General features: G+C 37.9%; 1 long non-coding RNA gene across 1 annotated transcript in view; it reads right to left on the bottom strand.

The window, feature by feature from the left end:
- The window catches only part of LOC145721118 (uncharacterized), a 272074-nt gene extending 244485 nt beyond the window's left edge, over nt 1-27589 (bottom strand). The window contains exon 1 of the long non-coding RNA XR_014144584.1: nt 26467-27589. This is a non-coding gene — a long non-coding RNA (uncharacterized LOC145721118). The remainder of the gene's footprint in view (nt 1-26466) is intronic.
- Nucleotides 27590-27910: the final 321 nt, after the last annotated feature.

Raw genomic sequence — 27910 nt, 5'->3', positions numbered from 1 at the left:
TTTCTAAATATTCCATTAAAAACAGTCTTTTTCTCTTTAGTTTATGATTGATTATCTGGGAAAAGGCCGGTAATGCTCTTTGTGAATAATGCTACATGTTAAATTGAGAACAAAATAGCTGAAAACAGTCTGAGGCAGTTCTAGTTGGCACACAAATCAATTATAGATCATCATTTAACAGAAACCAAAACACAGACACTCACTAGTGTGCCCTCAACCTCTCCCTGAAAGAATTGAGAAATATTATTTATAAAATTGTCAACCTATCCCACTGACTTGTAGTAAGGGAAAAAATACTTTGAAATATCAGTATCACTATCATTTGGAGTCAGAAAAGGGCTGTCTCTATGGTATGTAACCATAGGAGTTACAGAAACTAAATTCTCTGCACCTTAAAGTATCATTTCATATAAAACACAGATGCAAGAGAATGGTAAGAACTTTTGGCATATCTGCTAACACAGGTTACAAAAAAGTGGGGGAGGGCATCAATGCTTGTCATCTCTGTGTACATGCCTCTTTGAAATATGACTTTGCTGTTCCTTCAAGCAAAAGGTACAGTCAATTTCTCTACCTGCTTATATTTGGATGTGCCTTGTGACTCACCTTGACCAATAAAGTGTGGTGGGCATTATGTTAGGGAAGCTCCAAGTCTACGTTTCAAGAGACCTTGAAGCTTCCATTGTCACCTCCTTGGAAACCAAATGACACCATGTTTACTAAAGAAACCTGAGCTAGCCTTCTTGATCATTAGAGACGACAGAGAGAAAAGAGCCCTATCAGCAACAGCAGGTGTGAGTGAGACCACCTTGGTTTATTTAGACCATTAAGCCTCCACCTTACTGTAGTCACATGAGTAACCTCAAATGAGAGCCGGAGAAAAGCCACCCAGCTAATTTCAGCTAAAATTTCTGAGGAAGAGAAACAGGAGCAAATAAAAGGATTATGTTAAGCTACTAAGGTTTTTGGTCTTGTTTTTGTTTTTCTGGGGGGAAAAAAGTGACACATTTTATTAACTCAATAAAGTTCTTCAGAAGATTAATTGTAAGATTAAATATATTAAATATTAAATATATTATTAGAAATTGCAACCTTGGGGTCCACAGAAAGCCAGGCTATATATATATACCAAAATCTGTTAGCTTCTATTGTTCTGGTTTATCATCCATAACTTGTTCTACATCTTCTACTTCTGCTGGATCATGTTTTGAATTCCATTTCTCAGAGTGATGTTTGGACCAGGGCATCTAGTAAAGAACCTCAGCATGTCAGCTATAACAATACCCTCCTCGGATCCTCCAGAGATCACTTCTCCTTCTCACAGAGCTGACCATATACTAATCTCTAACAATTACTTATTGTTGCCATAACTTCATGTTTGGTTTTGTTTCCTGAACCTACTTCTCCTAAAGATGCTTCTTCAGAAACAAGATGCAAAAAATCCAAAACTGTTGCATAAATATCTGGCTTCATTAAGTTCCAGCCTACATCTTCACTTTCATTTGTAAAAGCCATGAAAGCTGAACTAAAGAAGATATACCTTTGACTCCTTTAATCCTAAATATCTGCTTTTCCAGGAGGGAGTAAAATGCCACAGGTGGTGTGGGAAAATCCATGCTCCTTGTCTCCGAAATTGGTTTTCTTCTAATAAACTTCAAACCAGTAGGATTTGGGGTATTTTATGCTTGAATAAACATATTTCATATGTAGTTCCAGCTAACTGTTGTTCAATCATTCCCTTGGAGAAACAGAAATCGAAAGTGAACAACCATACATTTTACTTATATCACTGTTGTATAAAAAGATAAGATATAGACATAAATATAGATCTCAATCACTTGGTGACTTAGTGACCAGGAAAACAGTTGGAAAAGTAGTCTTTATACATGCTGTTAAAAGGCTGCTTCTTAGTGGTATGCAAATTAATCATTGTGATGAAATCACTAGCACAGCCCTGCAGCAGTGGCCACGTCTTCCCCAAGCCACCACCATATGAAATGATTTGTTACACAGCATTAGATAGCTGATACACCCATCAAGATGGAGTCAGCATATTGTAGAGCAAAGAATACTGAAAAGAAAGAAGGTAATCTAGGTTCAAGTCATGGCTGTACCATAGATTAGCCATGGGAAATTGGATGAACCTCTTCACCTCTTCAGACCACAATTCCTCTTGTGCATTGGGCAATCTTTTAAGTCACCTCAGCTATGAAGTTGATGCTTCTAAGCTACTGCAGCTGATAGCAGTTGTAGATCCAAATTAACTGAAGCTTTGATTTCAGATTATTGCTCATAACTATCTAGAAAGCTCAGATTCTCACCTGCTAAAGGAAGATGGCATTTGTTCTCTCTCTGAGAACAATGATTCTGCCAAAAGTCATCAAGATAGTTTCCCTTTACAAACTGAATAAATGCAGTATGATTAGGTGAATAGTACTGTCCTGTGTGTACAAAACTTAGACTAAACATGAATGTACAGAACCCTTTAAACTTTTCCCTATTTCAAAGCAAAATTATTTTAAACAATCCTTAGTCAAGGCAATAAATTGTTAACTAAAGGAATCTACAGAAATATAGAAATACTAGACTGAAAATGCTGCAGAAAGTTTTTGTAGTTCCCATTTCCTTATGTTCTCATATCATTTTAGGTAGCAAGAACTAAAGATGACACTTTGTGTATTATCCAAAATTCAGTTCAATTGTAGACATCATTGAATCTACTTATTTTATAGCTGGCTAAATGTTAATCAAGTTTTTTTAATGTAAATATTTCTCAGACAAACCATTTGTAATTAGTTTCAGAAAAGGCCATGGCATCAGTTTAAGTGCCCTTTATCTGGAGTCACATATCCAGAGTTGAGTCTAAAATCTCTCTTAGCTGTGTGACCCTGGACAAACAATTAACCTCTCTGAGCTGCAGTTTCCTGCTCTATAAAAAAGCAATGATGATACCTGACCTGACTACTTCACAAGGATATTGTGAGGATCAAATCGGAGGATTTAGTGGAAAGGTTTTTACAAATGGTCTATTGCCAATATCCAAAGGAAAGGAAAAGTGAGGGGCCCAGACAGTTCTCAAACCAACGCAATGCCTGAAAGTCTGCTGTATATCCATAAAGCTGTAAGGTTTGGGATAGAAATGATTAACACCAGAAGTAGACTCTGTGTTTTCTTTTTTATGACCATTTTCGTTTAATTGATTTTTTTCTCATTTTCATTTTTCTGCCCTTTTACTTCTTGTACCATGTGGCCTTCTTACCCATTTGTTGAGTAACTCAACTTACTCATGTGTTGAGTATTAAACATTTACTGAACATCTAGCGCACATGGAAGGCAGAGATGGTCAAGATCTGATCCCTAGCTTGAGGAGCTCACATTCAAATGGAATGTCACACAAGAAGGAAGTCATCTCAAGGCAATGAAAAACAGTAATAATGAAAAGATGGCCAAGATGCTAAGAGAGCAGATAGGAAGAGCAACTATATTTTCCAGGGGCAGAGAAAGACACACTGGAACAGCCTCTCAAAGTGAGCAGCATATGACCTATATCTTGAAAGATGAGAAGAATTTTTCAAGGCAGACAAGGGACATTTGAGGTAAACTGTAAGATCCCAGTATATGCTAAGAACTGTAATTAATAATGACAAAAATTATAATTTTAAGAGCTAACATCTACCAATCATTTGTTATGTGCTATAGAATTTAGACCTTATATTTCAAAGGAAAGGAAAAACAGTTTTTCCTACTAGAGTATTTCGCATACCAAATCTTCAATTCTTTTTTTTATTTATATAATATTTTGGCAAATTAATGCCACTAATTGGCACCTCAGTACCATGATGCCCTCCAAAAAAATTTACCTTGAGGCTATGCATTTAGCAATTTTTAAACTGCACCTTTCAGTTTAATGCAAAAGAGAACATTATTCATTATTAACAAATATAAGTTGTAATAATTTAACAATAATACATTTTAGGAGTCTAGTCTTTGTTCATAAGGCATTTAATCTTAAATAAAAATTGCAAATAAGATGCTAGCTATTGGAACCATTACCAATTTAACTTGCTCTTTCTCTGACATTGTGAAAGGGTATTATTTATCACACTAAGTATATATTATAATCTTCTGTTGATAGTAAAAGATCAAAGATTACCTTGCATCAAACAGAATTATGAGGCATAACATTCTATTTGTTACAGCTGATATCAATCACTAGGTGACAGTGAGCCACAGAGCAGATTTTTCAGTCAATATCCCTGACATGCTCAAACATCTGAAACACAGCCACCAACTTCTTTGTGCTTTGGTTGTGAAAGTAAAAAGGAGGCATAAGCAAATAAGTGGCTGATTGTTAATATCAAGCATGTTGCTAAATGCCACTTGGTTTCTGAGTACCTAGCTAGTATTCTGACCTAGAACCTCATCAATAAAGAAAAATCAGTGTCAATAAAAGAGAAAGTGGGGCATTGTTTTAAATGGAGCTGAAAGAATGGTAACATCTTCGGTCACAAGATTAGGGCAAAGACCCCCTCCTGGCTTAACTCTCTGGAGACACATACATTCCCACTCTTTCATCAAAGAGCTATACTAGGCCCTGACTAAAGTCACAAATCTCCCAAGCAAATCCTCTTTCTCAGGAAGGGTCACAGCCTCTCTCCTACATTTATTTTGAGTTATATCAGTGCTCGTTCAATGGGTAATCTGGGCCAACTTTTCCCCTTTCTTGTGATTTTGTAACTGCAGAAGACTTTTCCTCTCTTCTAATTATGTTGATGGTTTTGCCTTTTAGAGAAAGATACAGCACGGCTCTTGAGTTTTTTGAAATGTTCAGCATGCACTCAACATTAGCAAATACTTAAGCTATAGAAAGGAAAACATTGTAGTTGTAAAATCTTTGTTCATCTTCATATGTAAATTTTACAGACTGCTGATCCATGTAAAAAACTCAAGACTATATTGATTCCTTTGTCATACCTGCTTCTTTCTTAATATTTTTTAAATGGAATGACAGAATTAAAAAAAAAAAACAACTTTATTATAAATCCAAAACTAACCATTCTAAGGCCTGACTGGATAGTAAAATATTTAGCATTTGGAAATTGTTATATCATTTACCTTAAAGACAATAGTTGCCTACCCCATGAATCATAAAATCATTTGCCTGAAAATTTTCTTTTTCTTACTTATGTCAAGATGGTCATACACTGCATCATAGAGAAACCTCCCCAAACTTAAACACACAGCAAAACCTTCCCAAACTTGCAAAATGATTGGATAGGCGCATTCATTTTTATGCAAACTATATGCATATTCATATAAAACAGTCTGAAAAATGTATCAGATATAATTAGCATGTTTATGAATCTATTTGCTCTGCTATTAAGTAACAAATTTGTAGTAACCATGGCAACTGCAACATCACAGGCACAAGTTCTATTTTTGTAATATGAGTACCTTTCTTAAAGCAACATTCATGCTCAGACTCTACGTTTTTAAAATATTAAGAGCTTTTAGAACATTCCATTTTTCATTATGTAAGGGCACATTTTATATTTTTAGTTTATTTTAAATTAAAATCAGTTTCTTTTTTGTTGGATGATGTCTGTGTGTGTGTGTGTTTGCCAAAAATAATATTGAAGTATAAAGGAAAAAACATGAAATATTAGGGGCATGTTAATACATATGGTTGTAGGATTGTTACCTTTTATTTTATTTTTTTCATTTTTTAGGATTGCTACCTTTTAAAATTCCATTTCATTTAAAACACTAAAAGCATATTCATTTTCCATGTTTGTTTTTTTAAATGTAAGTCATGTATAGATTTCCCATTTGATTTTTATTTAGATTTTCTTCTTCAGTCTTAATCATTATGTTTTATCAAAATTTAAGTAGTAACATTTTCCTCCACAATCAATTTGGGGAGGTGTTTTGGTTAATACTTTTGTTAAAAGAAATTAGTTGAACTATTACTTGTTTTTATTATCTTAAGTGCCATCACTTATAGACAGGTCCGTCACCCTGGGCATTTTATGTAACCTTCCCAAACCTCACTTTGCTTCCCTGTAAAACAGAGATAATAATAATACCAACACTAGAGGATTGTTGAGAAGGTAAAATCTGAAAATGCCAGTATGATGAACATACTTTCCTATTCTTTTAAAATTGCAATTCTACATTCAAGTGTATTTTGTTCTGAAAATCAAATCTAATGCTGAACTGAACAGTTTCAAATAATACAGACCCTACAAATACCTGATTTCTGTATTTTCTCAAAAAGTGTCAGAAGTAAAATGGGTGTTTGAGAAATTGGGATAGTAAGATTGGATAAAGGAAGCAACTCTTTAAAAAAAAAAGCAAAACAAAACAAGGGGGCGCCTGGGTGGCTCAGTTGGCTAAGCCTCTGCCTTCAGCTCAGGTCATGATCTCAGGGTCCTGGGATCGAGCCCCACATCCGGCTCCCTGCTCAGTGGGGAGTCTGCTTCTCCCTCTCCCTCTGCCCATTCCCACACCTCTTTGTCTCTGTCTCTGTCTCTCTCAAATAAATAAATAAAATAAAATAATTCTGGTGTGGGTTTGAGACCCAAATCAGTTTCTCACTAAGCCTCATTTCCCTCAACTGTGAATGGGAAAAAATACTATCTATTTCCTAGGATTTTTACATGTATAAATGTAATATAAAACAGGCATCATACTCTATGACATAATAATAGTCAATAACCCCACTTCATTTTAAATGGCATCGACCTGAGGAAGTAAAGAGATAGCTTTAGGGAAGCTAAGAGGTTCAGACAATTTGGCCTCTCAGCTACATGCTTGAAAAGAGAAAAAAAACTGGAAGGGGATTTCACTAACAAACTCTGGTTGAACTAGGACTTAGCTGATTAGGAAGACTGGCTTTAGTCTGAGCTGAAAAGGTACACTGTGGTCCAGATGGAAAGGCTTTACTCATCCTGAGAAGGGGCTGAGTCAAACTAGAAGGAAGACAGTGAAGACAAACTCAAAAGACAGGCAGGCCAGTGATATGGACCTCGGGCTGGTCAGGGAATGGAGAAGCCAGGAAAGGGAGAGTGAGCTTGCAAATCCGTAATGTTCTTCATTTACCTATATGGTCAACACTATCCTGACCATTCAATCAAAGAAGTGCAGTCCCATTCTAGCACACCTTACTCTCTTCTAACTTCCTCCATAGTACTTACCACATTGGAACATGCTATATAATCTACTTATTTATCATTCTTAGATATTATTTGTCTCTACCAACTAGGATATAAATTCCAGATCACTGTGTCTTCAATGCCTATTGGACACTCAGAAAATATCTGTTGAAAGAATAAAGATTTAACATGGTGCTTGGCACACAGTAGACACAATAAAGATTATTTGTTATTACTGCTATGCTTTTTCTTTTCATTCATTTTTTTCTCAAATTTTGTAAAATCAGGATCTTCCTAAAGCTACCGATAATGGGAATAATGAAGATGTGCCTCTATCTTTTTTAGGAAAAAGAACCTAAATTTGGTTAGATCAATTACCTAAAAAAAAAAAAAATTAAACATAAATACTACTCTAATCTTCAAAAAAACTATACTCGGGGTGCCTGGGTGGCTCAGTTGGTTAAGTGACTGCCTTCAGCTCAGGTCATGATCCTGGAATCCCGGGATCGAGGCCCACATCGGGCTCCCTGCTCAGCGGGGAGTCTGCTTCTCCCTCTGCCCCTCCCCCCTCTCATGTGCTCTCTCCCTCTCTCATTCTCTCTCTCAAAGAAATAAATAAAATCTTAAAAACAAAACAAAACTATACTCCATGGCACACTGGCCACAAATTAATCCATTAGATTATTTGGTCAAACAAATTTAGTTGTTAAATCAAACAATTATACCAAATATCTAAACTGGATGATAATTTGCTAAAATGAATCTCATATTAACCTGTCTTTATGGATTTCATACACATTTTTATCTCTTTAAGACATGTTCTTTAGGGGTGCTTGGGTGGTTCAGTCGTTAAGCGTCTGCCTTCGGCTCGGGTCATGATCCCAGGGTCCTGGGATCAAGCCCAGTATCGGGCTCCCTGCTCAGCAGGAAGCCTGCTTCTCCCTCTCCCACTCCCCCTGCTTGTGTTCCCTCTCTCGCTCTGTCTCTCTCTGCCAAATAAATAAATAAAATCTTTAAAAAAATTTTTTTAAAAGACATGTTCTTTATTCACAAAAATAGTTTGAAGTTTATCTCTTCTGCTGTATAATAACCCCAAGGCTGAGTTGCCACTCAAGAGTAGGTACACATTTTAACTGATTTGTTATCATTTAGATATTTAGGAAGAAAATTAATGATGATGGTAAGTATAAGTAATAATCTTTCTCACCAATGCAGTAGACATAAATTCACTCTAGTCAAAGTCAGCATTTGTCAAGCTGACCTACCTTGTCTTATGTTCTGTATTTCAGAGGCATAGAAACAGTTGTAATTTGCTGAGCAATAATGTAGTTAGTGACGAACTAAACTTGACTTAACAATCTTCCTAATGACAGAAGGAAGGTACAGACTGTGACAGAAAGGGGGAAGGAGCACTGCCTATATCTTACGAAGAACTGGAAAAGCGACTGTGTGGTAGGGCAGATCCCCAGCAGGTGGTGACACAATCTAGATCAGATTGTAAGGTCAGTGAAATGAGAGGACCATAAACCATTCAGTTGTATTTTAGTATACTCCTTATAGGAAATTTGGAAAGAAAAGTTTTAGAGGTGTCTGGGTGGCTCAGTCGGTTAAGCGTCTGCCTTTGGCTCAGGTCATGATCCCAAGGTCCTGGGATCGAGCCCTGCATCGGGCTCCCTGCTCGGCAGGGAGTCTGCTTCTCCCTCTCCATCTGCCCCTCCACCCACCCATTTATGCACTCGCTCTCTAATAAATAAATAAAATCTTTAAAAAATATAAAAAATTTCTACTCTCGTTTTATATACTAAAGAGAATAAGGAAGATCTGGAGGCTTACAGAACTAGTTTTATTTCAGTTGTCTCAACAGAGTTGTACATTGGCTAGAAACTATGTATCATGATGTTTGAAAAGGATTCTGTTTAGTTATGCTGTGCAGTCAACAGCTCTAATAAAAATATTTCAAATGCATTATGTCTCCACTTAATGTTTATTCATTCCTTCTAGAGAAAATATCTTGTTAGGGCTAAATTAGAAAATAATAGTATACATTGTGAACAATTAGTAGTTTCAAAGATAATATTAACCAATGAATAATCCAAGTACAAAGGGCTTTACAGACAGGTAGAAAAATTGGCTTTTTTTTTTGAGAGAGAGAGAGAATGAGAGACAGAGAGCATGAGAGGGAGGAGAGTCAGAGGGAGAAGCAGACTCCCTGCCAAGCAGGGAGCCCGATGCGGGACTCGATCCTGGGACTCCAGGATCATGACCTGAGCCGAAGGCAGTCACTTAACCAACTGAGCCACCCAGGCACCCCGAAAAATTGGCTTTAATTCCTTCTCATGCTGTGGTGAAGACTCTTCTCCACAATTTCTACCCCAGTAGTATCATAGCTAGATCCAGCTATACTCATTTCCTAGCCTCCCTTCTCCCTTGCCTTTAGATGTAGCTTCACAAGTTTTCCTCTCTAACAGACTGTGAGCAGAAATTATTGCTACTTCCAAGCCTGAACACTCTAAAATAACAATTTTAATAAAAACTAATTTTATTTTTTCTAAAAACAAAATATTCCAGAAAATTTTCAAACCATATATTTAGATATTATATGTGTATAGAATTTTTGTATTAAACCTTATTACTATTAAATATTTTTTAAAGATTTTTTTTTTAAAGATTTTATTTATTTGACAGAGAGAGATAGCCAGAGCAGGAACACAAGCAGGGGGAGTGGGAGAGGGAGAAGCAGGCTTCCCGCCGAGCAGGGAGCCCGATGCGGGGCTTGATCCCAGGACCCTAGGATCATGACCTGAGCAGAAGGCAGACGCTTAACGACTGAACCACCCAGGCGCCCCTAAACAGACATTTTTAATACTTACATCATTTATGGTTGGGATGCCTGGGTGGCTCAGTCGGTTAAGTGACCAGCTCTTGATTTTGGCTCAGGTCAGGATAACTCTCTCTCTCCAATAAATAAATACATCTTTAAGAGAAAAAAAAAAAAGAAGAAGAGAAAATGTATTGGCTTTCCTAGTACCATTATTCATACTTCTAAATTTTAATAACTGGAAATTGATAGGCCCTCAAAAAAGTAAATAGTAATAATAACGCTGCTGCTGCTTCTAACAATAATGATCAACTCTTTTTAAATAAAACACAAAACCTCTGAACTACCTCTGTTTCCAAGCTTTCTACCATGGGCTTAAAAGAACTGACATATAGGGGGAAAATGTTATATAATTCATGACTATATAAAATATTGTATAAAGTTACTTTTATCCCATGTACACTTATTTCAATAATTTTATCATTTGTGTAATCATGGCATATGAATTGCCTACTTTGAAGCTGTCATTTTGCCCTTTACAGGTTAGGCAGTGGTGCAGAGGATAGACACAGACTCATGGAGCTGGCAAGCTAGAGGGTGAGCCAAACAATAAAAAGATAACAGACAAATAAATACCTACTTGTAAGCTCAGAAAATGCAGACAAGGTGCTGCAACAAAAGGTACCAGGCCAAAATCTACTTAGGGTGGCCAGGAAAGGCTCCAGGGGGAGTTATTAGACTAGCTAGAGGTCTGAGGGATGTACAGGAGCCAACCATGCAAATATGGAAGGAAATCCCAGGAAAGGATTTGTCTTGTGAAGATCCTCAAGTAAGAATGAGTTAATTTGAAGTGTTTAAAGAAATAAAATGTTATGTTATTAAATTAAATTAGAACATAACATATGGTTATGTATATATAATTATATATACACATAGTATGAAATATTAAGTATAATACAATTGACCAGGAGGTAAAATTTCTCCCCACTCCAAAATGCTAAACTTGCAAGAAGAATATAATTTTCCTTTTCCTTTGTCTATATTCTTATTGGATAGGCTAGATAATCATGTAGTTAGAAACAAAACAAACACAAGATCTCATTAATTTCTCATTCATTTCACATGTTATCTGGCTATAGAGGAGTGGTGGTAGGGGGGAAAGCTGAGGGCCTTACTCTTCTTCTCCCTCACCGCAGGACCCAAGTGGAGTAGAGAAGTTCCCCAGGCAAAAAGTGTGGCGCACTGCACTCTGTGGTACATTGCTCTTAAAACTTCCATGGAGAAGGACATATATCACTTTTGCTCATTTTCTTTCTTCCTTCCTTCCTTCCTTTCCTTTCTTTCCTTTCCTCCTTTTTTTTCTGAGATTTTAGGTTTTTTTTAAAGATTTTATTTATTTATTTAGAGAGAGTGTGCGTGTGAGTCGGGGGAGGGGGAGAGGGAGAGAGAGAATCTCAAGAATCTCCAGCAGACTCTGTGCTGAGCTCGGAACTCAACATGAGGCTCAATCTCACGACCCTGAGATCATGACCTGAGCTGAAATCAAGAGTCTGATGCTTAACCAACTGAGTCACCCAGGCGCCCCTCTAAGATTTTATTTTTAAGTAATCTCTACACCCAACATGGGGCTTGAATTTACAACCCCAAGATCAAGAGTCACATGCTCCACTCACTGAGCCAGCCAGGTACCCCTTATTCACATTTTCTTGACCAACAAGGATAACATGGTCACAAGTAACTCCACGTGCCCTTAAGGAGAATAAGAAATGTATACTGAACAGCACTGATTAAGTCTGAATATGGGAGAGGGAAGGAGGAAGGATGGGAGAGAAAAAGGGCAGGGGAGAGAATGATTATGATATTGTCATGAGAAAGCTCAAAATAAAGCAAATTAAACATTCAGTTCAGTTTTTCCATTTAAGGGGAAATACATAGCTTTGAAATGGGATGAATAAACACAAATCTACAATCTTACATTATCAAATTCTCTAATTGTCAATATTTTAATTTCATTGTGAATTAGCTGATTTTGTTTCTTTTTAATTCTTCCTTCTTGAACTATACAATTTCAGAACTAAAACACCAGCAAGTAAAGACTGTTATCACCTGGATAATATACTGCCTTTCTTATTGACTTTCAATCTGCTTCCACTATGTTCTTTTGAGGGAAGACAATGTCATACTCCTTGTAACTAGTTTGTAGTAATTAATTATCCAAATATTTTAAACATTTTGTTAACAATGACCAAATATTTTACAATGTGTAACTATCTACCTTCAACAGAGTTTTATTCTCTTCCTTCAATATTCCATTCTTTTGCTTTGATCAGAACTGCTTAGGAATGGAAGAGGGTCACTGATTCTTTGGGAATGTTTGTAAAGTACGCCCTTTATGGCTCAGTCAGGACCTGCTGCATCCAGACCTGGCTGCCATGCTCTGGCAGGAGGTAAAGTCCCAAAAGTGGCTCTCAGTCCAGCTGCCCTTGTCTGGGACTCACTTTCTGTGCCTCCTATCACTGCTTTTTGCCCATCTCCTCAACTGTGATGTGACTACCATTTTACTCAAACATTCCTTAACATATATACAAATATGTGTGTATATGTATGCCTGGATAATCCATGCAATTATAATTACAATTCATTTAGTTAACATATTCTAAATGAATTTAGAATAGAATAGAATATCTAATATTTTTTTGTTTTGATGGAAATGTGTTTTTCAAAAAACCTTTGTTGAATTTAATTGAATTGTGACTTTTGTTTTTCCTAAAGTAGAAATGCCTTTTTCTATTTTTGCGTGTGTGATTAAGTAATCTATTGTTTGTTATAGAAAACATAAGATCCTACTACCCAGTTACAACCACAGTAAATAAATTAATGTATCCAAGCTTCTAGACAATTTTCTATTTTATATATATATGTATATATATATATATATATTTAATAAAGATAGTATTATACTATTCATACTGTTCTGTTGCTTTCTTTTATAATCTAAGACATATCACATTTGTAATTCAGGGGATTGAGATCAGTCAAATGATCTGTGACAAGTTGTTCTTTATCTCCTCTTCAAGAAAAAGTTTCCAGTACTAATTCCTGATGCATTCCAAAAAAAAAACCACACACACACAAATTTATCACAAGAGTACAAGAAGCATTCTGATTCCTGTATGATAACGCAGCCATGTAAACCTTCCATTTTTCACGTTATGTCCAAATGACCCCATATGCCAACAAAGAGAATAAGTAAAATCACTCAAAACTCAGGCCTATAGAATAACTAGGATACAAGGAACACAACACATTTAAAATTCTGTATTGGTATAGAAATAAATACCCAAATCTAACGGAGGCAGCTCCTGAGCCCACTTCAAGCACAGGCTGTGTACATGACAACAAAGAAGCATGAGCTTATAGATGTGGAACACAGATAAAACAACCCCAAAAAGAGAATGTCCAACCTTGAAATGAGGAAATATAAAAACAAATCTGAGATCTGGTGCATCAGAGTACTACCACTCACTGGGAAACCAAAAGGAAAGACATAAAGCGCCTAATACCAGAATACCTAGTACTCTTGGGAAAGCCCCACTTCTGGCCAGAAAATGGTTGGAGGGTAGGGGTTGATAGAAAATAAGGAAGCAAGAAATGCAAGTTAATAGCCGAAACAGACAAAAGAGTCACAAAACCAAAAGACATGATCATCTATTTCCCCAAGAGGAAAAAAAAAAAAAAAGATTAATTAAAGAAAATATCACCACATCAAAAGAAGGAAGTACTCTTGAACTAAGAAATCCAATAAGCCACCAAATGTATGTTCTCTGTCTGTAATAAAATTCATTTCTGGTCTAAGAAAATCAAACACATTTAAAATTTTTTAAAAAGGTAATGTCAAACAACATTCATACAAGACTACTGTACAAGGAAAATAGAAAATGCACATGAAAATATTTCAGTTTACGTTCTCCTTAATGAAACTACAATAAAACAGAAGGAAACTGAATTAAATATCCTTAAACAAGAATTTACAGATTTTATTAAAACTTAAATCATATTTTATAAACTTCAAATTGGAAACAGACAAAAAATTATAAAGATATGAAGTGAGAATTGACAAACTCAGGAAGAAATGTATTTTTGAAATAAAAATCATCTTAGAAATAAAGACTAATTAAAGATGCTCAAGGGAGAACAGATTCAACAACAAAAAATGGATTATAAAGGACATTGAAAAAATGCAAGCATACAACTATGTCAACAAAAACAAAACAAAATAAAGCAGAACATAATCAGAGAAAACATAATTAATATATAAAATAGATATAGGACATCTAACATAGAAATAATTTGACCCCCTGGGGGGGCAGGGATGGAATGTAATTAATATATAAAATTACAATCAAAGAAAAAATACTGGAAATAAAAAAAAGACCTGACTCCCATACTAAAAGGGCTTACTCTGTACCTGGGAAAACTAGTGAAAACAAATTCTAATAAAACTAGTTATTTTTTAGACTTTAGACTTTAAAGGTAAAGAAAAATACTCTGGGCCTAGGATACACATACACACACACATAAACACACACCCGCCTATCTTTCTCTATAGAAAAATAAACAGACAAGCAGATGAAGTTAAGTGTTTACAAAATGTTAATAATCGATGAACCAAGGAGAAGGGTATATGGATGTCCACTGATGTTCTTTCAAATTCTCTGTAGGCCTAATTTTTTAAAAATAAAAAAGAGAAAAATCACTAGTAACAAAAAAGAAAAAGGTAACGAACAATTTTTTACATAAATAATTTCCTACATAATATCATTATTTTAATGGTTCTATAGAATTCTTCTAAGGATTGTTACACTGTTGTGTTTTTTTAACCAATAACCCTTATTTGGCATTAAGGATTTTTTTCAGTTGCTGCAAATCGTTAAATTTTTTTAATGAGCCAAAATGAGACCAAAATACAAAAAAGTAATGAGACTGGGGCGCCTGGGTGGCTCAGTCGGTTAAGCATCTGACTCTTGATTTCAGCTCACGTCATGATCTTGGGGTCAGGGGGTTGAGCCCTATGCTGGGCTCTGCACTGGGAGTGGAACCTACTTGGGATTCTCTCTCCCTCTCCCTGTGCCCCTCCCCCTACCGTGCATGCCACACATTCTCTAAATAAAATTTTTAAAAAATTTTAATTTTAAAAAAAGAAAGTACTGAGACTGGCTTTTAAAGCAATTCCAGGGGCACCTGGGTGGCTCAGTCGTTAAGAGTCTGCCTTCGGCCCAGGTCACGATCACAGGGTCCTGGGATGGAGACCCGCATCCGGCTCTTTGCTCTGCAGGAAGCCTGCTTCTTCCTCCCCGACTCCCCCCGCTTGTGTTCCCTCTCTCGCTGTGTCTCTCTCTGTCAAATAAATAAATAAAATCTTTAAAAAATAAAAAAAAAATTCCAGAAAAGATAACCTAAAAACTGTTTTAATAATGCCAACATGAATAAACTGAATATGATCACCTTGAAAGAGAAATGATATTTGCTATATAAATTTCCTAGCTTGTTTAAAAAAATAAGAAAAAGAACAAAAAAAGGAAAAAAGAAAAGAGAAAACATACTACTTTATAGTCATGCTCAAACAAGAAAAAAAATGGTAGAGCTATGGACATATCTACAAAGATACCACCACTTCCTCTTGGCTTCTTTTTTCTTTCTTTCTTTTTTTTTTTTGCCCTACACAAATAGTTCAGTGTGGGTAGTTGACTGATTGAGCGATTGACTCAACACTTACGGAAAATCTACCATAGAAATCAGTGATTACAGAACATATGATCCCTTCTTCATACAGTGTACATATTTTAGGGGACAAGTATGTACCTACCAGTTATAACACAGGTAGCACAGGCATGTATCTAAGGTCTGTAAGACAGTGAAATGCAGGCATGTACATAACAGCTATTAAATAGGTAAAATGTGATATATGACATAATAGCAGCCAAGAAAGTGCTGTGCAACATAATACAGAGAAGACAGTGATTGCCCCAAACACCGCAGAGAATGCTAAAGAACAGTGATAGGAACAGTTTCATAGATAAGGTGAGCCCGTGGGCATGTTCGAAGTGAGAGAAGGGCTTTCCCGGAGTATTATGGAAAATCTTATGGTCAGAAAAATAAAAAAAAATAAAAAAAAATAAAATAAAGGTTCATAGGCCTTTGAGAATTCGTGGGTGAATGCAGGACACCATGTATGGTAGCAAACGTGCATGACCTCATTGTAAAAAATATTTACTAAGCATCCATGATGATGAGCCTTGACTGACATGCTCAGGATTTCAAAATGTGTCCTTAGGAGACACGGAGCATTGAAGGCTTTGAAGCAGCATGTAATGGTAATGTGATGGTCATGCGGTGGTTACACGGAAGATAAGGACCTGGTCTCAGTTCAACGTCAGATGTCATACCCTGCCTTGATTTTGTACACTTGAGACACTCGGCCAGTATATCTCTCACACTTGTGGCAACAGAGTTACTGCTTTAAAAACTCATTCCTGATCAAAAGTTGTAACTTTTCTTTTACTTAAGACAATTATCCCTAATGGACACCCAGGTTTTTCCAGAGCAGTCAGATGGTTGCCACACTGTAACAATGACAGAAGAATCAGCCCAAAGCTCTGTCACACTAAATATACAAATGAACGATGAATAAATAAATCGTTTCCTAAATTGCCAGGTGTTGGTATAGTGCAGATTATCTATCACAGAGATAGATAAATGACTCGGTTATTCATTTTTTTTCCTTCTGCATGTTTGGATGTAAAATCAGTTCAATTCAAAGGTTTCTTCAGGCTTCTAAAGCATTCTTGATAAGCCTGGCAAAGACACTCACTTTGTCTCATACTTCTTTGCCCCTTTCACTCAGAGGGATAAAGATAGTGCACTACATCAATAATCATGACTTTACTGGAAGTAAATGTGATTTTCTGGGTCTTCTGGAAAGTATTATACATTTAGTCGCTGTGTTCACATGATTTAAATTTGAAACCAACCTTTGAATGAATATCCTTTTGCTGAACTGCTTTTAGTTTAGGCCTCATTTGATTTAGGCAGAAAAAGAAAAATCATGTACTAAAAGAGCCAAATTTCCTGCACACAAAAGTAGAGATGTTACACTATTCCTCCCAAGAATTAAGTGCTAAGGTGCAACAGTGGGTCAAGACTGTGGACAGTTGGGTTATAGTCTCAATTCTGTCACATTCATTCATTCATTCACTCATTCATTCACTAAATATTGAGCTTCCTATGTGGCAACAAGCACTGTCCTAGGTGTTGAAAAAAAAAAGATGACATTGACCTTGGGAAAAGAATAAAACTGATTTGGATTCATTCTTCACACGCACACAAAAAAAATTCTATGTCTGACTATCTGCAGTCATAAACTTAAAATAATTTGAGGAACCATGTAAGAGAATGTGTGGAACAAGGATGAGATATGGTAATGGTGGCGAGGGGCCATTGTGTATGGACAATCTACGCCCCACCTAAACGGTTCCATTTTTCGTTTTTCAAAATAAAATATATTGGAGAGAAACCACATTGTGGACCCTATTTGGAGGGCCTCCAGTTTCCTACCTTTGAACTATATGATTTCTAGGACATTCTCTAGTCCTCACATCCCTTTCATACTTTAAAATGAATAAGTGAGTAAATGCACAAATAAATCAATTTCTTTAGAGCTTGATTCCTATTCAGTTTTCTACATGCCCTTAGTCAAATTCAAATTTTGGCAGGAGTACATTCTTCTGAAAGTTTGTTCTATAGGAGTAAAAAGCAAACCTGGAGAAACTATGAAAATGGAAAGGAAAAGGCACCAAAGATACCCCACTTTGCAGTCTGGGTTTAGGCTGACCCCACCCTATCACTTTCACACTTAGCCTAAACCCAGAAGTACCTTTTTAGTCATACTAAGATCTACAATTTAGATTTGGTGCTAAAGAAGATACACTTTATAGCCTGTAACTTACTAAGTACAGTGCCTGGCACACGGTAAGTGCTCAGTAAATAAGACTTGTGAGTAGCCACATAGCAACATACGTAAGGGCCTTGCCTTGAAATTCAGAATTTGGTTGGAGACCAGGTTCCACTTTTTACTAGACGGATGGCCTTGAACAAAGCATTCAGTCTCCATAAGTCTCCATCCCCTCAGAGTACCTCCATATGGGGTTGCTATAAAAGGCAACAGGATGCATCACATATCCAGGCACAATACCTGGCACTTAGCAAGAACTGAAGAAACACTGGCCATTTTGTCAGCATTCATGAAGGCACCACTCATTTTTTAAAAATACTCATTTATCTTTTTGGAAATTGATAAAATGGGAGCACTTTACTGAAAACATTATAAAAATTAGTCTAAAAGAAAGAAGACATATATCACTTATAAAAATTATTACACATTGAATGGCTCTATGAAGAGTTAAATCAATGTTTTATCTTTCATAAGCCTAGCGAAAACCAAATGGCACAAGGATCAATATGAAACTTAAAAAAAATTTTTTTTTTTCAGACAGAAAATCTACGTCTATAGTCAGGCACATTTTACACATCAGTGAAAGTTCCAATCAATATTTCTGAAACTTGTTGGCTGCCATAGATTTTCTTTGTAGTAGGAAAATTGTATCCAGTTAAATTGTGAAATGTTTAAACAAGGGGACAGAAGTTGTGCTGGCATAAAAGCAGGTAATATTTTAAAACTTTGTAACCAGCCAAAGTCCTTAATCTTTTTTAAAAAAATTATTTTATTTATTTATTTATTTTAGAGAGAGTACACACACACACGTGTGCATGCGAGTGGTGGGGAGGGGCAGAAGTGGAGGGAGAGGGGGAGAGAGAATCTGGAGCAGACTGTGTGCTGAATTATGAGCCTGCCATGGGGGCTCGACCTCAGAACCCTGAGATCAAGACCTGAGCCGAAACCAAGAGTCGGAAGCTCAACCGACTGAGCCACCCAGGTGCCCCACAAAGTCCTTACTCTTTGGTGTTATCTGAATCTAGGGAAATGAATTTGGTTATTTTAAGTCCTATTTGAGTGTATTCAGCATTCACATTCTATTCATTTCCTTGAAATCAAAAAATATTTTTTTTTATTTTTTTTTTTTTTTTATTTTTTATTTTTTTTTAAAGATTTTATTTATTTATTTGACAGAGAGAGAGATAGCGAGAGCAGGAACACAAGCAGGGGGAGTGGGAGAGCGAGAAGCAGGCTTCCTGCCGAGCAGGGAGCCCGATGTGGGACTCGATCCCAGGACCCTGGGATCATGACCTGAGCCGAAGGCAGACGCCCAACGACTGAGCCACCCAGGTGCCCCGAAATCAAAAAATATTTTATGTTTATGTGTGTAAAGGCTTATTAATCAACAAATAAGCATTGTACCATCGTTAATTTATTATAACACTATTTAAAACATGAATTCTGTTTTTGCACATTGTTCTTTCATTATTTACTTATATATTTTAACGCTTGGTTAAAACAAAGCAAGATGGTAGTGTAGTCCTTGGAGCTGAAGCTTTTTACGATGACACTAAGGAGCCACTCACCCTCTCCTCCACTCACATCCACACCAAACATTTCTGTGCCTCAAAGCAATTTCTTACATGAGTAGCATCTCCTCAACAAACTATTTACCTGAACCTTAAAACTAAACACTGACAGTAAAAATAATTCCACAACTTTAAAAAAGGAAAATCTCAGAGGTGCCATAATGTTAAGGGGATATCTCATCTCACCTTGGAATTTATGTAACTTTATTCTGAGATGTCTCTTTTCAAAGCAGAATGCATTTCTCCTTTGGCAATATTCTAAGCAAATGACCTTATTTCAATTATATAAACCATAAATAAACAGAAATAAAAGAGATTAATGAGCACCGGTACAAATGAGTGACAGTCATTAACTACAATTTTCCTTTATTGGAAAACCTCTCTCGGACTTTTGTTCCATTAAGACTATATCCTAATTATCTCAGTTTCATTCTGCCATTAATAACCTTATTTTCTTGGAAATAGTACTGATGGATGAGTTTTAAATCGTACTTTCACAAGTAAGGGAGAGTCCAATCAAGAAAAGGATTCCCCTATAGTTTGTGGGAATACATGTAGAATGATCGCATTTCCTAAATGGTCTTGCAAATCAGACTTCAGCCAAATGTAGTACTCCATTATAAGGGACAGGGGAAAAAATTGAATGTTGGAGTTCAAATTCATATAATAATTAGAAGGGACATTTATTTCAAAATGTGGAGAACTTGACAGTAAGAAAATGACAGAAATTCAGCTCCACAGTGAATTATAAATGTCAAATTACTGGTATGCATGTAAAAAAGTATGTAGCTATTAGAAACCAGACTCTGCATTCATGTACAGTGCTTCTGCCTTTATCATCTTCTTATATTCCTCTAAGGTGTTCTGTCATTCACTGTCAAATTTCCAGTGTAAGATTATAAGACATATGTCAGATCAGTGTCCAAAGCTTTCCAGGTTCTGGACACACCAATGCAGCCCCATATTTTACACAATATTAAGTATATTAAATGGGAAAAGCTGCTCAGTTATTAGAAGTCAGTTACAGAGTGTACTCTAGCATGTGATATCATCTACTCTGAGGAATGCAAAGTGCAGGGGAGGGAGAAGCAGCGTGATTCTATATTGTGTGTGGACTCATGATGCTGTCAGAGTGTCAGCAGGATGAACAATGAAAAGGATGTTAACTAAATTTTGATGTGCAAGAACATGTGTTTAATTTGCAAGATGCTTTGTTTAATTAAAAGGTAAATACCATTTACAATTCCTCTTGCAGACAAATTTAGAGCAGCAACAACACCTACAGAGTGTTCAAATTGCCGGCAGAATTTCTTGGATGCATTTGATCAATTAAAAGGGTACACGTTTGGGGAAAAATAATTATTTTTTCCATTTGTTTTCAAATAGAAATGGCTTTATTTTCTATAAACAGATTATTCCTAGAGTTTAAGGCCTAGCTAAGTATGGATTTTGAGAACAATAATATTATATACCTAGTGCAGAGAAAATAAACCTGAGGGCCAGAAGTTCCTCTTGTCATTCAACCTCCACTTCAAAAGAGATTTTTTTCCCTTCCTCCCTTCCTTCCCTTTACTTCCCTTCCTTCCTTCCTTCTTTCCTTCCTTCCTTCTTTCCTTCCTTCCTTCCTTCCTTCCTTCCTTCCTTCCTTCCTTCCTTCTTTCTTCCCTCTTTTTGGTCTTGCTGGGTTTTCCTTCTGCAGAGAGAAGGCTCTAAAAGCTGTATGGTTCTCAAAGGGCCCTCCTACCCCTCCAGAAAGATAACCTTAATCAAGTCATTTGGGAGCTCCAACATAATTGTTCCATAAGCTCACTTGGGTCTTAAAGCAGATCAAAAAGATTTCAGGTCTCATGTTCTCCTTTATTTAAGATTTGCTATTTTTTTCAGTGATCATGGATGGGAATACGCTATTGCTTCTTCAGCTGGCCTGCAGTCAGAAAAAAAATCGAACGAGATTCAGATTTCTTTACTTATAACTTCTAATCTCAGTAATACAGGTAGTAAAGATAACCATCCGACCATTTTTCTACAATGCAACACTTGGTGTGATTGTACTTTGATTTCAGTTATACTTGGAGGCAGGAAATAGATCAGTGACTCTCCTGAGGATCCAACTTAATCATATCCTTGGTTGATACTGTTAAAAAACAAAGTAAATTTGAAGATCTACTTGGCTTCATTCAACAATTCCTGAAATGGACAGAATCCCATCTAGCAAGCAGAAAGGGAGTTCTACAAAATGGAAGGCTTTATAGACAGAAGGGAACACAGGGGAAAGAAAAGAAAAGACAAGACAAGACAAGACAAGAAAAGAAAAAAAAAAGGAAAGGAAAGAAAGAAAAGAAAAGAGAAAAAAAGAAAAGGAAAGGAAAAAAAAAATCTAGCAAAGAGTGGACTGTTTCAGGCAAGGTACCCTTCCGATGGAAGGGGTCTGTCAGACAGATCACCTCACTGGCTCTGACCAGGTAATTCCAGACAAGTGTTTAAAAGTTACGTTCTTGGGATGGGATGGAATTGCAATTAGGATAGGTATTAAGTCTTGGTTTGCTGACTTAGAGCTTAGTACAAGTGACTCCATTGTGGGCCTGCTGTCTTTTTTTTAACATTACCAGCACATGACATCCAGGCAACATGAAAGAGAAATTCTGCAAGAGTTCCTCAACAGTTCACAGTACAGTGAATTGGATTTGGGAGACCCCAATCATGGAACAGCCATCCACTGGTTCATGTCTGCCAGTCTGGCCCATCATGTGACTAACATACAGAAGACCAAAATGTGAAACAGCCAACTATTATATTACATTATTAATATACTATAGCATTATACTATATTATCAACTATATCGTAACTGATATATTGTTGCTTTATCGGAACTCAGAGCAAAATACAAACTAAATTGAAAGGGAAGACCACAAAAGAAACTTCAGTGGGTAAATGTACTTTTTCCCCCTTTCATTATCAGACAAAACACTCCTCTCCCTGCTCTGTTCCCTACCCCTTAATTAACTAAAAATGTCATTCTGTATATCTGCCAAAAGGGAACTTCATTTCATTTCTGAGTCAAATATAGTATAACCTTGTAAAAAAAAAAAAATGCCCCTCACTAGTCATATATGTGAATATAAGACAACTGGCCTTTGGTCCTCATTGTTCAAATTTTGACAAGCTAAAATTCAGGTCGGGGAGGCAGCAAGGGAGGGATTTTAGGAAGCTGCTGTACCCTAATCACTTGGTAAATTTTTCTTCTCAATGTCCAGGGTATGTTTTGTTTGTAAAGGCCAGTTCTGTTTTCTGAAAAATACTGTTGTTGATGAATCTCACGAGAGTGCAAGGACTCTAGAGGATTGAACTTTTTATACCTTTCCCTTCCCAATTGTTCCATAGTGGGGAGGAGGGGACTACTATATATCATATTCTAGAAGGGGAAAGTTGAGTTAATCACAAAAACCAATTATAATAGACCCTGAGGCTTATGCCTTAAACTCTCGCGCTACTGCTCTCCTGGCCTTTTGGTTCATCTGCCAGGACAATCTAATATACATTTGAAAATGTGTCATTTTTAAAAACATCTTGTTGAATAATTTCCTCTTTGATCTCTTTATTATTTATCCCAGCTCCTGCTTGAGTCTATGTCTTCTCACAGGTACATAACCCCAAATCACGAAAAGACTCTGGGACAGAGTTATCCTTGATCAATGAATGGATCAACCAAGAGGACCCTGCTTACCTGGTTAAGGTCTGCTATGTTCATATACTAATTTACCATCAATGAGTTCACTATTTAGCATTAAGGGTCCCCCCAAATTCTTTTAACAGGAAATGTGGAAGAATACCAGCCTGTTTTTGGCTGTCTTGTATAGTACAACATATTAAGGGTAGTTTTTAAGAAAAATATCTTTACAAAATGTCTTTATAACCATTTTAAGACCAGATTTTGTTCACCACTAGATTATATAAATTTCAAAAAATTAAGGCCTTTTCCTGGATTGTTTTTCTTTTCCCTTTATTGAAGTCCTAATGCCTAGGACAGTTGCCAAGTTCATGGCAATAACTAGTTTGTCGAATGAGTGCCTGAATCTCTGACAACCAAATAAAGAAGGAACATGGTCTTACAGTTTAAATACAGAAAGTCTGGGTTCCAGTTCTCATTCTCCCCCTAACTAGATGAGTGACCTTGAGAATTCTGTATTACCTCTTAAGACATCAATTTATCCATCAGTAAAATAAAAGGATTAGACCAGGCAATTTCAAAAAGCCCTTCAAGTCTAAAAATCTGTGAAAATACAAATTCACACAGACCAGCAAGCTTCATTATATAACATAATAGTTCCAAACTGGTATTGATACTAAGAGTTTTAACGAGAGGTGGGAGGGAGAAAATTCCCAGCTTGACATTAACAATCATATTCAACTAAATTAAACCTTGGGAAAAATCACAGATCCCCAACATGACAGGAGGCCATGTGGCCAAATAATCTGCACACAACTGACTGAGAAAGCTGAGGCATACGGGCTGCAGGCCGATCAGTGACTTACGGCAGTTCATCTGGCTTTTGCTGATACTTGGAGCCCAACTGAAAATGGAGGAACCTTAGGACCATTTTAGGAAGCACATTCTGTACCTGCGCTACCTTTACAACACAGAGTAAATCAATTCTACACAGTATACTTCAGCGCATTGTAAGTACATGTTAAAATGCGGTTGCCAGTCAAAAATCTCTTGCCAATTAATATTGCATAATTTTTTGCCCATTAAAGTGGTCACTCCAGAGAGTTGTTTTGACATTTTTACTGTAACCATTCACAGAGCAAAGAAGAAATATATGAATGGAGATGAAAAGCACCAAAACCTTACGAGTGTTAAAGTCTTTCATGAACAAAAGCTAGCAGAAATATAATGTGGAATGACTTTCCTAAGGTAGGGTAGGATAGGTCTTGGAGGTGGAGAACACTAAAATTGTACTGAGACAGGCCTTTCAGATATCTTTTTAACTGCTTTTCAAGTAAAGCTGATGTAGTTATTTTAGTCTTTTGCCATTTTTATGTCATTTAATTCACCACTGAGAATAGCACTATTTCAACATTTGCATCCTTTCAGTATAAAAAGGTATTCACAATTAACGTGAAAGAAAGCTTCCTCACTGAGAAATATGGGCTCTGAGCTGTTAATGATTTACTGTTTAGCATTACAGAAAACAAAACAAAACAAAACAAAAAAACAAGAATTTTTCTGTGTTTGGGCAGGGTAGTTAAGCAGAATGAATACAGGAGCTGGAATCAGAAAAATCTGGTTTTAAGACCTGGCTATGCACCTCACTATGGTACCTCAATCAATTCATTCTCTCAGTTTTCTCATCTGTGAAATGGGGATAGGGAAGGCATTTTTTTCAGAACAAATACTTCCCGTTTACCAAATGTCCTCTTTTCAGAAAAGATGATCTTTTCTGTTTGCTATGAAAGACTAAAACGCAAACCAAAAATATTAGTTTATTATCAGCCTGAATTCAATACAATGAACATGATCTCTCAAGATAATTCTTCTACTGCCTGAGTTCAGATCCTTGCTCTTCTGGTTTCCACCTGTTGTCACTTTGGTCAAGTAAATAAACCTTCTCATCCTTACTTTCCTGTTCTGTAAAATGAGAAACTTATATTATTACATTATCCATAGGACTGCAGTGAGAATTCATTGAGATAATGAGGGTTGAAGTCTGGAGTACATATGAGTTTTTATTATTATAGCTGCTATTGTTATCTTTGGAAGAGTTCTAACTCTAAGACCAGCTCAGATCTCCTGGATTAGTGGATATAAAAGAGAGATATCCGCTCTCACTCCATAACAGCCTCATTCCCTTCCTTTCAGGAATTAGGAGGTCAAATATTGCCATCCATCTGAATATAACGAATAAGAAAACAGACATCATTTTAAAAGACTCTCCTAGATTTTAACTACTATAAACTAATCTCAGGGACAGTCAAAAGCCTTTAGTTTCTTTCTCCAGACTGTGTGAAAAAAAATAGAAGCAAATAGTACTGACCCTTTACTGGACCTACAGTTATTATACCCCTAAACTTATAAAATAATCTTTTTTAGCTATGCTCCTTCTCCAAAGACAGTAAACATCCAGAGGCAACAGACATTACTGAAAGTCACAATAAGATATTATGCCCATCTCTAACTCAAGGTTGCCTGAATAGAATGAAACATTGTGATTTCTAATAACCTTTACCTAAGCACAGAAAAACCTGCCACTCAAGCACATAGCCTATTTGAAGGTTAAACTAATTTCAAAAAGCCATACAGAACTAACTCATAAATTGTCTAGATAAATAAAACAATCTCTTCCCCCGTTGTCTGGTGAAGAACGGGAGCAGGACACAAGGAAACCCACCAGAAACGGCTGTATCTCTCTCTTCCTTCTCTGTAGGAGGATGAAAACTTTTCTGGCCATGCTAGAACTTGAGACTGAAAGTAGGACTCACGACCAGGTATGAGAGGGATGATTAAACTAAGGGGCATTTTCCTTCCTCTTCTCTCCCCTTTGCAATCCACGGAGTTATTGCTGTTGCCTACAACCTGAAATATGGGTAAACATTTCCTCCAACAGCTAATGAAATGCTTCCAGAAACATGCACATCAGTAGCCCTCTTCCGGACTGGTAAGTGTGGGTTTGCTTCAGTGGTGTGTGTGTGAGTGTGTGTGTGTGTGTGTGTGTGAGAGAGAGAGAGAGAGAGAGAGAGAGAAAGAGAGAGAGAGAGTATGTATGTTTGATCCTCATGCTTGCAAAACGTGCTTTCAAAAGCAGCCATGATTTCGTTTCTGGGGGGTGGCCCCTTTGTCTCCCCCAGACCTCAGCCCAGAGGACCAGACGAGGGTCAGAGAGGGGCGTGGGAAAGGCTGGACTCACACTTACCTCTGAGCAGTCCACAGGTGAGAGTGGCTTTTGGCGCTTTGTTTTGTTTTGTTTTCGGTTTCTTTGGACACGCCCCAGCGCTGGGGGCGCGGGAGGGTCGCGGTGGGTCAGGGCGGGGCCGCGGCCGCCGGGCGGAGGAAACCTGGAGCGGGGTCGCCGTGCCTGCCGCGTCTGGCCAGCAGGGGGCTCCTTCGCTCTGCCTAAAACCGCGCTTCTGCCGGTTTGGCGGGCTCAGCCCGCAGGGCCCGCGACCTGGGGAGGGTGGTGGATCTGGAGAGGGGAGGAAGGCGAGGGCTCGAGCGAGACCAACTGGGGTGAGCCACACAGTGGGTTCCCCCGAAAGCTCGCGGAGCCTTCTTGGAGCTGCTTAGGACTTGACAAATCCTGGAGAAGTCGAGGGTTTTCAGGAACGGGGTCCGAGCCACCGCCTTACTCCGGCTCCCGAGTCCCGCGGTGCCGTCTGCCTCCGGCCTCGGCCCAGGTCCCCTTTGGCCCCGGGCAGCCTTCCTCGCGAGAGTGTTAGGGGGCGAGCCGAGGTCGCTGGAGGACCCGAGAGAGAGCCGGGCGCGAGAAGGGCGGCGACTCCCCACGCCCTCTACCCCGCGCCGACCGCACCTAGCGCTTCTGGGGCTGCAAAGCGCGGGCCGGCTTGGCCAAGAGAGGCAACGTTTTCTCTACGGTGGTCCTGAACCACACCTTCGATCTGAGGTCCAGGGTGGAGGTTGAGTTTTCGCTCCCTCGCTCTCCCTGGGGAGGGAGGCCGGGTCCGAGCCAGCGCAGGCGGGAGGCAGCTGCTGAAACTAAAGTCGATGTGGCTAAACGGAGCCCTGGCTCCGCTTCGGGGCGTCCGAGGAAAGTGAGCCGAGCTCGGGCCCGGGGCGGCTGGCCTTGCTCCGCGATGGCGCACCGGGCCTGGCGACTTGCGCGCTTCACCTCACCGAACGACAGTTTAGCCTCGAGGCCCGCCCGCGAGAAGTGGCCTCTGGCGGGCTTCGGGACCCTCTCTCAAAATAACGCGAGCACTGGGACCTGCCTTTAGCTTGCCTCCTTCTAGATCAGGAAGATACTGTATCTTTCTAAAGGGTCCCTCAGATCTAAGTTGTTTTGATCTGCAGTAGTAACGATGGCCTCCAATTTGTATAAAGTTACTCTCTCCCCAAATCCCCCCACACCCACACACCGCACTCCACCACCGCCCCCACCACTCCCACTCCATTTGCATTTGAAAACCTCTGGAAACAAGCGCTTTCAAGATGAACACACACACACACACACACACACACGAAAGCAAGCAAGCAAGCGCGTGCCCGCCAAGTGGAAACTGAGTTGAGTCATAGGATGCATATGAATAAGACTGCCTGGTCTTTCGCTTCTGAGGACAAAAAATGTCTAATAACTCAGGATTTCGGCAATAACAGAACATTACAAGGTACCTAGAAGCCTG

This window comes from Leptonychotes weddellii, chromosome 4 (assembly GCF_054177405.1).
Source record: "Leptonychotes weddellii isolate Sample4059 chromosome 4, ASM5417740v2, whole genome shotgun sequence".
Taxonomy (NCBI): domain Eukaryota; kingdom Metazoa; phylum Chordata; class Mammalia; order Carnivora; family Phocidae; genus Leptonychotes; species Leptonychotes weddellii.
The sequence above is the reverse complement of the archived record's forward strand: the minus strand, read 5'-3'. Positions and strand labels throughout refer to the sequence as shown.